This window comes from Salmo trutta, chromosome 17 (assembly GCF_901001165.1).
Source record: "Salmo trutta chromosome 17, fSalTru1.1, whole genome shotgun sequence".
NCBI lineage: Eukaryota > Metazoa > Chordata > Actinopteri > Salmoniformes > Salmonidae > Salmo > Salmo trutta.
This window is the reverse complement of record NC_042973.1, coordinates 59,237,833-59,252,672: the sequence shown is the minus strand read 5'-3', so window position 1 is coordinate 59,252,672 and position 14,840 is coordinate 59,237,833. Positions and strand designations below refer to the sequence as shown.

Here is a 14,840-nt window from a genome sequence, read left to right as displayed (position 1 = left end):
GGCCACTCCGGCAGTTCAGCGCAGTCTGGCCACTCCGGCATTTCAGGGCAGTCTGGCCACTCCGGCAGTTCAGGGCAGTCTGGCCACTCCGGCAGTTCAGGGCAGTCTGGCCACTCCGGCAGTTCAGGGCAGTCTGGCCACTCCGGCAGTTCAGCGCAGTCTGGCCACTCCGGCAGTTCAGCGCAGTCTGGCCACTCCGGCAGTTCAGCGCAGTCTGGCCACTCCGGCAGTTCAGCGCAGTCTGACCACTCCGGCGACTGTTGACTGGCGGGCAGCTCCGACGACTGTTGACTGACGGGCAGCTCCGACGACTGTTGACTGGCGGGCAGCTCCGACGACTGTTGACTGGCGGGCAGCTCCGACGACTGTTGACTGGCGGGCAGCTCCGACGACTGTTGACTGGCGGGCAGCTCCGACGACTGTTGACTGGCGGGCAGCTCCGACGACTGTTGACTGGCGGGCAGCTCCGACGACTGTTGACTGGCGGGCAGCTCCGACGACTGTTGACTGGCGGGCAGCTCCGACGACTGTAGACTGACGAGGCTGGGTTTACGCACTTGCCGTTTAGTGCGGGGAGCGGGAACAGGACGAGTCGGACTGGGTGGACGCACTTCCGGGTCCGCACGAGAGACAGGAGCTGGAAACCCAGGGCTATGGAGGCGCACAGCCGGTCTAGATCTTACCTCCTGCACAACCCGCCTTGGCTCGATGGAACTAGTAGCCCTGCACGAGCGGAGTGCTCGTACAGGGCAGACTGGGCTGTGCAGGGGCTTGATGGTAGCCGTGCGTAGAGCGGGAGTTGGGTAGCCTGGTCCTCGGAGGCGTACCGGCGACCAGATGCGCTGCGCAGGCATCCTCCTACCAGGCTGGATGCCCGCTCTAGCACGGCACCTGCGAGGGGCTGGAATAACTCGCACCGGACTGTGCGTGCGTTTGGGTGAGATAGTGCGCTCCTCAACGAAACATAACGCTCTCCACCCCATACGCTCCTCCATATATCCACGGGTAGCTGGCTTCCGGCTCTTCTTACGCCTAGCCAAACTACCCGTGTGCCCCCCCCCAAAATTTTCTTGGGGGTGCCTCTCGTGCATCTCCTTCAGCGCGTCCACTCTGGCCTCGTACCACCGCCTCTCTGCCTTGGCTGCTTCTATTTCCCACTGCGGGCGGCGATACTCCCCAGCCTGATGCCAAGGTCCGGCCCCGTTCAGAACTTCCTCCCAAGTCCACTTCTCCCGCCAGTCCAACTCGAACGCCGTCTGCTCCTTCCTCTGCTGCTTGGTCCTTTGGTGGTGGGTGATTCTGTCACGGTCGTCTTCGTCCTCCGACGATATAACGAAATCGTCATCGGAAAATGTGGACCAATACGCAGCAGGTTCGTGAATGCTCATCTTGATTTTTATTCACTACAAAAATGAACATACAAAAATAACAAAATACGAAAACTAACAGTCTGTCAAAGCATAGTGCTTTACACAGAACAATCACCCACAAAACACAAACACAAACACACCCTCATTTATGAGACTCTCAATCAAAGGCAGATAGACAACACCTGCCTTCAACTGAGAGCCCCAATCAACCAAACATAGAAACACACACACTAGATTCCACATAGAACTACCTAGACATAAACCAAAACCCGGACATACTAAATCAAACACCCTTTACACAAACACACCACCCCGAACCACATAAAACAAATACCCTCTGTCACGCCCTGACCAAACTACAAAACAATTAACCTTATATACTGGCCAGGACGTGACAGTTACACCATGTAGGAGCAGTATAGACCTAGTCTATTCATTATATACATCTACATGATGTATTGTTACACCATGTAGGAGCAGTATAGACCTAGTCTGTTCATTATATACATCTACATGATGTATTGAAACACCATGTAGGAGCAGAATAGACCTAGTTTGTTCATTATATACATCTACATGATGTATTGTTACACCATGTAGGAGCACTATAGACCTAGTCTGTTCATTATATACATCTACATGATGTATTGTTACACCATGTAGGAGCAGTATAGACCTAGTCTGTTCATTATATACATCTACATGAAGTATTGTTACACCATGTAGGAGCAGTATAGACCTCGTCTGTTCATTATATACATCTACATGAAGTATTGTTACACCATGTAGCAGCAGTATAGACCTAGTCTGTTCATTATATACATCTACATTATGTATTGTTACACCATGTAGGAGCAGTATAGACCTAGTCTGTTCATTATATACATCTACATGATGTATTGTTACACCATGTAGGAGCAGTATAGACCTAGTCTGTTCATTATATACATCTACATGATGTATTGTTACACCATGTAGGAGCAGTATAGACCTACAGTAGCTTGTTACTTATTTAGATTTGATTTGACTTAATGAAACTGCCTTAAATGTGCTGTAGTAAAAAAAATAATATTCGCACTAATCAATCAACACATTCAGGTCTTTGTACGTCTAAATATAATAGTATTATTTAATTAAATCCATGTAAAATAATCTTTGTCTGAAAATAAAATGTGATCCTCAACTGCGTTTCCCTCCAGTCAGCAGACGGCGATGTGCGTCTTTCAGGCGATGCTGCAGCGTGACGTATAATCTAGTGGACGGTTCTTCATAAACAGCTCGTCAACCACCTCGGTAGCTTGCTAGCCAACATAGCCGAAAGATTCAAGCTATTTAGACGCTTTCGGTCTATATTAGCTACTGTGTTTTAGACACACTTCTGTCATATCTACTTGTTAACCTATTTAATTTAATATTACGTTATTTTTTATTAGTCAGCTATAGTAGCTGGCTGGTTAAGTTAGCATTAGCCTGGTCGCTAAATGATAGCTAGCTAGCTAACATCCCCGAACATGAGCTCCCTAAACTACTCCCCTCCTGTTAAAGAAGAGGAGGTCTGCTGGACGGAGAAAGAAGCTCTGGGGCTGAACATTGTCGTGAAAGAGGAGAAGGAAGAGGAGGATGTTACAGTAAAACAAGAAGTAGAGGGTGAGGCTGTTACAGTGAAAGAAGAAGAGGACGACGTTTCAGTTAAACAAGAGGAAGAATTGGATGATGCTGTTTTTGGAGTGAAGAAGGAAGGAGAGATTACTGTCACATTGAAAGATGAAGAGGAGGAGACAGGAGATCTGATTAACACCAGTAAGTACCGCCTTCAATTAGTTTTTAACTTTGGATATTCGGAGTTGGCTTGTCAATACCTCTTCAACGGAGGGTCCTGGGATGATGACTGATATGTCTAGAATCAGACGACGTAGAGAACAAGCTACCCCTTGTTTTCTCCGTTCCGTTTCCTAAAAGTGACTTAACATATATATTTGAGAAGGGTCTATCTGCTGACCGCAGACTGGGGGCCACGGCATGTAGTGATGTTTTACTACACACCGTGACCCCCAATAGAGCCATGTGAGAGTTGGGTTGGCTACACCAAAGATTATGGATATACTGACAAGATGTCTCTCCGTCCTAACAAGGGGAGTCGTTGTCCACAAAGCTGCACTGTGGGTTGTCTATCTCCCGCCTATCCTGTCTTTGGATTGGTGGATACATCTTACATTTACATTACATTTTAGTCATTTAGCAGACGCTCTTATCCAGAGCGACTTACAGTAGTGAATGCATACATTTCATTTTTTGTACTGGTCCCCCGTGGGAATCAAACCCACAACCCTGGCGTTGCAAACACCATGCTCTACCAACTGAGCCACACGGGTCCAATTATCCCAGCGGAACAGACAGACAAGTATCTTACTTCATTGAAAGGGGACTCTGGTCGGGGAAAGCAGGCCGTAGTTTGGGCATGCAGACTGTAGAGCCAGGCATGTCCCCATCCCCCTGGGGGCCAGGCCAATCCAACACCCGCTGAGGCCACAGGCAATGGGACTCCTGCAGGGCCCGTACAGACACGGGGCTCTCACGGTTACTCCATGGGAGGGTGAACTTGGCAAACTTCATCTTCAAAACCTAAGAGAGCATTTATCTTATTATTGTAATCTATTGTTTATATTCTATGAGGGTTGTTGTCGTCAACCGCCTGTATTCAATGGAGAGAGATGCTAAGCTACTAGCATGAATATGCATAGCGATCTGGAGACAACTCCAATAGTGTTTTATCAAAGTTGTCGGTATGTCACGTGTCCACAAAACAACTTAATCATTACGAAACTTCTGTTAGATCAAGTAAACCTCACGTAGCAAATAAGCCATTCATTTTGTTGTTGACCAAATTAAACACTTTCCACATTGGGTTGATAATTTTTGGCGACGAATATTTGGTGACAAAACGAATGGCACTGTGATCCAGTTTGCTGAGTAGAGTGTTGGAGGCTATTTTGAAAATGACAAAGTCGAGTTTTACGTTTGGCAGCGAAATAGGAAGCCGATTCTAGATTTAATTGACAATTGTTTCCACTTGGATACAACCTACTGTAACCTACTGGCATGACCTACAGAGTTATAACCTACTGTAACCTACTGACATGACCTAGAGAGATACAACCTACTGTAACCTACTGGCATGACCTAGAGAGATACAACCTACTGTAGCCTACTGGCATGACCTAGAGAGATACAACCTACTGTAGTCTACTGGCATGACCTAGAGAGTTACAACCTACTGTAACCTACTGGCATGACCTAGAGAGATACAACCTACTGTAGCCTACTGGCATGACCTAGAGAGATACAACCTACTGTAGCCTACTGGCATGACCTAGAGAGTTACAACCTACTGTAACCTACTGGCATGACCTAGAGAGTTACAACCTACTGTAACCTACTGGCATGACCTAGAGAGATACAACCTACTGTAACCTACTGGCATGACCTAGAGAGATACAACCTACTGTAACCTACTGGCATGACCTAGAGAGTTACAACCTACTGTAACCTACTGGCATGACCTAGAGAGATACAACCTACTGTAACCTACTGGCATGACCTAGAGAGATACAACCTACTGTAGCCTACTGGCATGACCTAGAGAGTTACAACCTACTGTAACCTACTGGCATGACCTAGAGAGTTACAACCTACTGTAACCTACTGGCATGACCTACAGAGATACAACCTACTGTAACCTACTGGCATGACCTAGAGAGATACAACCTACTGTAACCTACTGGCATGACCTAGAGAGTTACAACCTACTGTAACCTACTGGCATGACCTAGAGAGTTACAACCTACTGTAACCTACTGGCATGACCTAGAGAGATACAACCTACTGTAACCTACTGGCATGACCTAGAGAGATACAACCTACTGTAGTCTACTGGCATGACCTAGAGAGATACAACCTACTGTAACCTACTGGCATGACCTAGAGAGTTACAACCTACTGTAACCTACTGGCATGACCTAGAGAGATACAACCTACTGTAGCCTACTGGCATGACCTAGAGAGATACAACCTACTGTAGCCTACTGGCATGACCTAGAGAGTTACAACCTACTGTAACCTACTGGCATGACCTAGAGAGTTACAACCTACTGTAACCTACTGGCATGACCTAGAGAGTTACAAGCTACTGTAACCTACTGGCATGACCTAGAGAGATACAACCTACTGTAGCCTACTGGCATGACCTAGAGAGATACAACCTACTGTAGCCTACTGGCATGACCTAGAGAGATGTAACCTACTGGCATGACCTACAGAGATACAACCTTCTGTGACCTACTGGCTTGACCTAGAGAGGTAAAGTTTTGAAATTCCTGGATTTTAAATGAATATTTTCCAGTAATAATGATAATTTGTATCTTCCTATCCACATATTGGATCCCTCTCCTTTGTCGTCCACTCTACACCAATAACAGACAACTACTGTGGGACTCCCAATCATTCAGCCTGTATTCGAACCAGGGACTGTAGTGACGCCTCTTGTACTGAGATGCAGTGGCTTAGACCGCTGCATCCGTGTGTGTGTGTTAACTATTTAACTGTACTAGAATGCTTAGAAGGATGCTAAAAGTTTTAATATCGGTTATCGGTATCATATTTTGGGGCAAGGAAAATATTGGATATCGGTATTGGCCAAAAATGTAATATCGGTTTTAGGATATTGCGATGAGAAAATCCCTCTAAGCTCACACAGCTCTCCTGCACCTTTATCAGATCAGCAGTGATTCTCGTCAGCCTCCAGAGAGGTAGTCAGGTGTAAAGTGCTGCAATCATCATGGTGTGTAACTGTTGTTTTGAGTGAGGCCATAACAAGCACAGTCTCGTTTCACAGATTAGTTCAATCTGCTTTGAAAGTATCAGAAACCTCTTGTATTCAGGTCTGAATCGTAGCCACGACCTCAGTTGAAATGAAAACTATCTCCGAGCATAGTAGCTTGATGGCCTCGAATGTTCATTTTAGCCCTCAGACAAAACCACACACCCAGGCAAAGTGCAAGTCTCTGGGCTTTCAGTCTCAGGAGAGGGCAGTGATGAAACTGGGTCTTGTAGGCCGGGTTCATCAAACTAATATTTGAAAATATATGTTTTTACTGCTAATTTCACATACATTTTAAGAATACTGCTGCAGCAAACAGAAAACACATTGGGTTTTTACAGAAATGTTTGATGATTGACTAGGAATGCCTTGGTGACCACTGTTTTTTACACTGGCTATTATTTTAATGAACTCCCCCAAACAAGATCCAATCTGAACCAATCATAGACTTATATGTTTCACCAGTTTGGCCACACAGTACAGCACAGGAGACAACTAAGTAACTAGATACTCTGTTTGTCTTTGACAGGAGAGAGACCAGACTCTCCCTCTGACAGCGGGAAGAGTCCTTCAGGGGAATCAGACCCAGGGAAGAGTCCTTCAGGGGAATCAGACCCAGGGAAGAGTCCTTCAGGGGAATCAGACCCAGGGAAGAGTCCTTCAGGGGAATCAGACCCAGGGAAGAGTCCTTCAGGGGAATCAGACCCAGGGAAGAGTCCTTCAGGGGAATCAGACCCAGGGAAGAGTCCTTCAGGGGAATCAGACCCAGGGAAGAGTCCTTCAGGGGAATCAGACCCAGGGAAGAGTCCTTCAGGGGAATCAGACCCAGGGAAGAGTCCTTCAGGGGAATCAGACCCAGGGAAGAGTCCTTCAGGGGAATCAGACCCAGGGAAGAGTCTTTCAGGGGAATCAGCAGAATCAGGCCCAGAGATGCCCAAAGCAACAGGAGGACATCATCACTGCTCCCACTGTGGAAAGAGTTTTACCCAGTTAGGGAACCTGAATTGGCACAAGAGGACACACACAGGAGAGAAGCCTTATCACTGTTCCCAGTGTGGAAAGGGTTTTAGGGGTTTAATGAGCCTGAAACAGCATGAGAGGACACACACAGGAGAGAAGCCTTACCAATGCACCATATGTGGAAAGAGATTTACCCTGTTAAAGTCCATGAAATTACATGGAAGAATACATACGGGAGAGAAGCCTTATCAATGTTCCCAATGTGGAAAGAATTTTAGGGGTTTAGTGAACCTGAAACAGCATGAGAGGACACACCCACAAGAAAAGCCCTACCAATGCTCCCTGTGTGGAAAGAGTTTTACCAAGTTAGAGGGCCTGACTAGGCATGAGAGGACACACACAGGAGGGGATAAGACCTACCACTGCTCCCTGTGTGGAAAGAGATTTAACCGGTTAAGGCATCTGAATAAGCATGAAAGAATACATACACAGGAGGAGAAGACATACCACTGCTCTCATTGTGGAAAGACATTTTCCCAGTCAGAGGACCTAGAATCACATGAGAGAATAGAAAGACTGTGTTCTGACTTGTGTTTTTGACTGAGAATGTGTGTTTTTGTTTATACCACATGAAATATTGTTTATATGAAGTCTTCAACAAAATAGGTTTACTTAAAAAAAGTATGTTTTATGTGTCTAAAATGAGATTTAAAAGTACATTGATGTATTGGATACAAGTGTAAAGCCTTAGATTTTCATTTGATGACTGGGATTTTTGAAAATGTTAATTATTATATAAATAATGTGATGGAAATTCTAACCAGAAAGGGAAAGAGAGACTGTAGATTCTTCAAATACCTTATTTTATGATAAGAATTCCAATTGTGGAGCAGTTAACAATCACACAACAGGTGCAACAGCCAAGAGCCCAACGAACAAGAGGTCTCCGCTTCTAGAACCTTTGTCTACGTGGCAGTTTAGCAGGTGTGTGACATCATGATGGGAACATAGTGTACAAACAAGTGATGACGCCAGTTTTGTTGCTCCTTTCTGCTGATAGAATTGTCGCTGCTGCTCAAGCTAGTCTCTGTTCTCTTCATATCTCCACACGGCTTTGCCCTTGAAAGATACGAAAAGAACAGGATGGACCAAAAACTGGTCTCTCTCTGACGGCCCTTTGTCTTTGGCCGCGCGACCAAGTTACTCAGAAACAGGAGAGGAGAAACACTGGTTTCTTCCAACATGAGAGAAACAGACAGAGGAAATGTACAGGTTTAAGGCTCATACAGAGCAGGTGCATAACAAAGTTAAATTTTCCACGATAGTAAGTAAGTAGCCTTGCAGGAGCCTTGGCTTGTCTGATCCAGAACAGCTCATAGTAACAGGAACCTTGGCTTGTCTGATCCAGAACAGCTCATAGTAACAGGAGCCTTGGCTTGTCTGATCCAGAACAGCTCATAGTAACAGGAACCTTGGCTTGTCTAATCCAGAACAGCTCATAGTAACAGGAGCCTTGGCTTGTCTGATCCAGAACAGCTCATAGTAACAGGAGCCTTGGCTTGTCTGATCCAGAACAGCTCATAGTAACAGGAGCCTTGGCTTGTCTGATCCAGAACAGCTCATAGTAACAGGAGCCTTGGCTTGTCTGATCCAGAACAGCTCATAGTAACAGGAAACTTGGCTTGTCTGATCCAGAACAGCTCATAGTAACAGGAACCTTGGCTTGTCTGATCCAGAACAGCTCATAGTAACAGGAACCTTGGCTTGTCTGATCCAGAACAGCTCATAGTAACAGGAGCCTTGGCTTGTCTGATCCAGAACAGCTCATAGTAACAGGAACCTTGGCTTGTCTGATCCAGAACAGCTCATAGTAACAGGAGCCTTGGCTTGTCTGATCCAGAACAGCTCATAGTAACAGGAACCTTGGCTTGTCTGATCCAGAACAGCTCATAGTAACAGGAACCTTGGCTTGTCTGATCCAGAACAGCTCATAGTTACAGGAGCCTTGGCTTGTCTGATCCAGAACAGCTCATAGTAACAGGAACCTACTTCCCCTGGACAGGACTCTAGTCTATAGATCCTCTTAATTTTTCACTGCTGCTCTTTAATTATTTTGTTATCGTTAGTTCTCATCTGTATTTTTTGAAGTTATTATTATTTATTTATTTAACTGCATTGTTGGTTAGGGCTTGTAAGTATTTCACTGTCAGGTGACGGTCTACACCTGTTGTATTCAGTGCATGTGACATAAGATTTGATTTGATAGTCTATTAAGTTGTTATATAGATTAATGGAATTTTGCATTTCTTGATTCCAACCTTAACCTCTTGAATTGGATTTGATATATGATTTGAATATTGCTAAATTAATTTGATTGGATACATTTGCAGATAAACATATTGGCACCGTTGCACTTTTCTTAAATAATGACCCATTTCTTCTAAAATAAGTTGAAACTGATGTTCTCCACATCTTATAGGATTTTCAATATTGCAGAACCAATACATTTTTTGTTAACTTAAGTTTACATTCGGCTAATTCAGCTGCACCCGTTGCTGACAGGTGTATAAAATCAAGCACACAGCCATGCAATCTCCACAGACAAACATTGGCAGTAGAATGGCCTTACTGAAGAGCTCAGTGACTTTCAATGTGGCACAGTCATAGGATGCCACCTTTCCAACAAGTCAGTTTATCTAGTTTCTGCCCTGCTTGAGCTGCCCCGGTCATCTGTAAGTTCTGTTATTGTGAAGTGGAAACGTCTAAGAGCAACAATGGCTCAGCCGCGAAGTGGTAGGCCACACAAGCTCACAGAACGGGACCGCTGAGTGCTGAAGCGCGTAGCATGTAAAAATCGTCTGTCCTCAGTTGCAACACTCACTACCGAGTTCCAAACTGCCTCTGGAAGCAACGTCAGCACAAGAACTGTTCGTCGGGAGCTTCTTGACTATCTTCACATTACACACACACACACACACAGCAGCCTAGCCTGAAAATAGCCTGAAAATATTTTTGATATCTCGGATTGTTCTGACAAATATTTCCAGGCTCCGCTGGCATGGAATCTCCCAGGATAAACATCCATGCTCTCCTCCCGGAGGTTATGACAACACAACATCAAACACCGTAAATACACAACTTGATGCAACCACATGAAAAGGTTGGGAACATGTTTTCATTGGCCAGTGAGTGGTTAAGCCCTCGTCACAGCTACAACTTATTGATCAGAATTCCTGCTGTAAAAATAGCTACATTATTTCTGACACCCACAACTCAACTGCACCACGCGAGTTTGATAAGATTTATGTTTGATTTGTTAAAATAGAATCTTTAGTCTTGGTTCCCTGCATTTTAAAACATTTCTTTACTTTTGATATTGAATACTGCATTGTTGTTGAGGAAGAGCTTGCAGGTAACGGGGCATTTATACTATTGGTAAAACATGTGGATAACCACGCTAGCTTCGCTCTCGTGTGGTGCTAACAAGTATAATAGGTAGTGCTAGGTATCAACAGCCTCCCGAGTGGTGCTAACAAGTATAATAGGTAGTGCTAGGTATCAACAGCCTCCCGAGTGGTGCTAACAAATATAATAGGTAGTGCTAGGTATCAACAGCCTCCCGAGTGGCGCAGCTCTGCATCGCACTACAGATCCGGGTTTGATCCCGGACTGTGTCGCAGCCGGCCGCAACCGGGAGACCCATGAGGCGGCACACAATTTGCCCAGCGTCGTCCGGGATAGGGGAGGGTTTGGCCGGCTTGGATGTCCTTGTCCCACCGATCATAAGATCAAAATGATAGGGCTTAGACTGAAACTATAATTTAGATCTGATGATCGGTGGAACAAGGACATCCTCAGACAGGGCTTAGACTGTAAAACTGTCTGAGGATATCCTTGTTCCACCGATCATCAGATCTAAATTATAGTTTTACAGTCTAAGCCCTGTCTGAGGGGGGAGGTTCCTCTAAGCTATATGGAACTGTTTTAAAACTTATTTGGGATAGGTGGCAGTATTTTCACGTCCGGATAAAAAACGTACCCGATTTAATCTGGTTACTACTCCTGCCCAGAAACTAGAATATGCATATAATTAGTAGATTTGGATAGAAAACACTCTAAAGTTTCTAAAACTGTTTGAATGGTGTCTGTGAGTATAACAGAATTCATATGGCAGGCCAAAACCTGAGAAGATTCCATACAGGAAGTGCCCTGTCTGACAATTTGTTCTCCTTCTGTTGCATCTCTATCGAAAATACAGCATCTATGCTGTAACGTGACACTTTCTAAGGCTCCCTTTGGCTCTCTAAAGCCGCCAGAAAGTGGAATGGGGTGTCTGCTGTCTCTGGGCGAAGAACAGCAGGAGAATTTGTAAGTGGTCAGCCTGCGGACAGTGACACTGGAGATGCGCGGTCATGAGACTACTCCATTTTTTCTTTCAGCCTTTGAATGAATACAACGTTGCCCGGTTGGAATATTATTGCTATTTTACGAGAAAAATAGCATAAAAATTGATTTTAAACAGCGTTTGACATGCTTCTAAGTATGGTAATGGAATATTTGGAATTTTCTTGTCACGAAATGGAACGTCTGTCCTCAACAGGTTAACCTGTTGGGGCTAGGGGGCAGTATTGACAATTTAAAAACTGTTTTAAGAAGGTTATACCAAGGATAATTTTGCTATTTGATTTTGAACTTTAAGACCCATAGAAGTATCAATAAAGAAATATTCAAAAGTTATTTTATGTAAAACAATATTTGGCCATACTGCTATAACCCATACTAACGCATTGCATAACATTCACAACATGGAACAACAGTCCCCCAAAACATCCAAAGGAAGTTTGTTCTGAAGTGTCTGTCCTATATCTGAGAGATACATGTCTTTAACCCATTTTTTTGCCACTTAAGTCTTTCCACATTGTGTTACGTTACAGCCTTATTCTACAATGGATTAAATAAATAAGAATCCTCATCAGTCTACACACAATACCCCAAAATGACATCACAATACCCCATAATGGTATCACAATACCCCATAATGACAAAGAGAAAATAGGTTTGGAGAAAAAATGTCACATTTATTAAAAATAAGAAACATAAATACCTTATTTAAATAAGTATTCAGACCCTTTGCTATGAGACTCGAAATTGAGCTCAGGTGTGCATACTGTTTCCATTGATCATCGTTGAGATGTTTCTACAGCTTGATTGGACGTGATTTGGAAAGGCACACACCTGTCTGGCTACCACAGCATTCTGAAGCGATGCGCCATCCCATCTGGTTTGCGCTTAGTGGGACGATCATTTGTTTTTCAACAGGTCAATGACCCAACACACCTCCAGGTTGTGTAAGGGCTATTTGAGCAAGAAGGAGAGTGATGGAGTTCTGCATCAGATGACCTGGCCTCCACAATCACCCGACCTCAACCCAATTGAGATGGTTTGGGATGAGTTGGACCGCAGCGTGAAGGAAAAGCAGCCAACAAGTGCTCAGCATATGTGGGAACTCCTTCAAGACTATTGAAGAAGCATTCCAGGTGAAGCTGGTTGAGAGAATGCCAAGAGTGTGCAAAGGTGTCATCAAGGCAAAGGGTGGCTACTTTGAAAAATCAAATATATATTTTGAACTGTTTATCACTTTTTTGGTTACTACATGATTCCATATGTGTTATTTCATAGTTTGATGTCTTCACTATTACTCTACAATGTAGAAAATGGTAAAACAAATAATTATAACCCTTGAATGAGTAGGTGTGTCCAAACTTTTGACTGGTACTGTATATACACTTACAACTGTATATCTCATGAATGTTTTTACATTCAGTTACATGAAGTCACTTTCTTACCCCTTCTTCCATAGGCAAACATGTAAGGAAAGCTTTTTTTAACTCAAAAGGGATGCTGCCAAAAATGTATTGAATTCAAATGGATTTACCCACCCTACAAAGCATTACAGCCACTCTGTGATGACCAGTTCTGCTCTTTTATTGAGGGATCTAGTCTGGATTAAACCTCATAGGAAGACAGTTTTATCTTGTGGAGATTTCATTCAGGTCTCTGTTTAACGGGATTCTCTGTTTGTCTTTGGCAGGTGAGAAACCACACTCTCACTCTGACAGCGGGAAGAGTCCTTCAGGGGAACCAGACCCAGAGACGCCCAAACCAGCGAGACAACACCACTGCTCCCACTGTGAAAATAGTTTTTGCTGGTTAAGGAACCTAAAACTGCATGAGAAGACACACACAGGAAAAAAGCCTTTCCAATGTTCCCAGTGTGGAAAGAGTTTTACCATGTTAGCTAACCTGAAAAGGCATGAGAATACACACAGGAGAAAAGCCTTATCACTGTTCCCACTGTGGAATGAGTTTTACTCAGACAGGGCACCTAAAATCTCATGAGAGGATACACACAGGAGAAAAGCCTTTCCAATGTTCCCAGTGTGGAAAAAGTTTTACTAAGAAAGGGCAATTAAAAGAGCATGAGAGAATACACAAAGGAGAAAAGCCATTCCAATGTTTCCATTGTGGAAAGAGTTTTACTCTAATAGGAAACCTAAAAAAGCATGCGAAACTACACACCGGAGAAATGCCTTTCCAATGTTCCCAGTGTGAAAAGAGTTTTGCCGTGTTAGCTAACCTGAAAAGGCATGAGAGAATACACACAGGAGAAAGGCCTTACCACTGTTCCCACTGTGAAAAGAGGTTTATTCAGTTAGGGGACCTAAAAGCTCATGAGAGAATACACACAGGAGAAAAGCCTTTCCAATGTTCCCACTGTGAAAAGAGTTTTATTCATTTAGGGTACCTAAAAGCTCATGAGAGGACACACACAGGAGAAAAGTCTTTCCAATGTTCCCATTGTGAAAAGACTTTTAGCGTTTTAGCTAACCTGAAAAGGCATGAGAGAATACACACTGGAGAAAAGCCTTATCACTGTTCCCACTGTGGAATGAGTTTTACTCAGACAGGGCACCTAAAATCTCATGAGAGGATACACACAGGATAAAAGCCTTTCCAATGCTCCCAGTGTGGAAAGAGTTTTACCTGGTTAAGGAGCCTGAAGGAGCATAAGAAGACACACACCAAAAAAGCCCTACCACTGCTCTCTCTCTGTGTGGAAAGACATTTTCCCAGTCACAGAACCTGAAATCACATGAGAGAATAAAGGCGCTGTGTTCTGACTTGTGTTTTTTGTTTTTGTTTATGCCACATGAAATCATATTATTTATGATTACACCTGTCTATATAAGGTCCCACAGTTAACAATGCACGTCAGAGCAAACACCAAGCAATGAGGTCGAAGAACTTGTCTATAGAGCTCCGAGACAGGATTGTGTCGAGGCATAGATCTGGGGAAGGGTACCAAAACATTTCTGTAGCATTGGAGGTCCCCAAGAACACAGTGGTCACCCTCATTCTTTGATGGAAGAAGTTTGGAACAACCAAGACTCTTCCCAGAGCTGGCCACCCGGCCAAACTGAGCAATTGGGGGAGATGGGCATTGGTCAGGGAGGTGACCAAGAACCCGATGGTCACTCTGACAGAGCGACAGAGTTCCTCTGTGGAGATGGGAGAACCTTCCAGAAGGACAACCATCTCTGTAGTACTCCACCAATCAGGCCTTTATGGTAGGG

General features: G+C 44.2%; 1 pseudogene; it reads left to right on the top strand.

Moving 5' to 3' along the window:
- Positions 1-14,385, top strand: part of LOC115151401 (zinc finger protein 501-like) — a 154,186-nt pseudogene extending 139,801 nt beyond the window's left edge.
- The last annotated feature ends 455 nt before the right edge of the window (positions 14,386-14,840 follow it).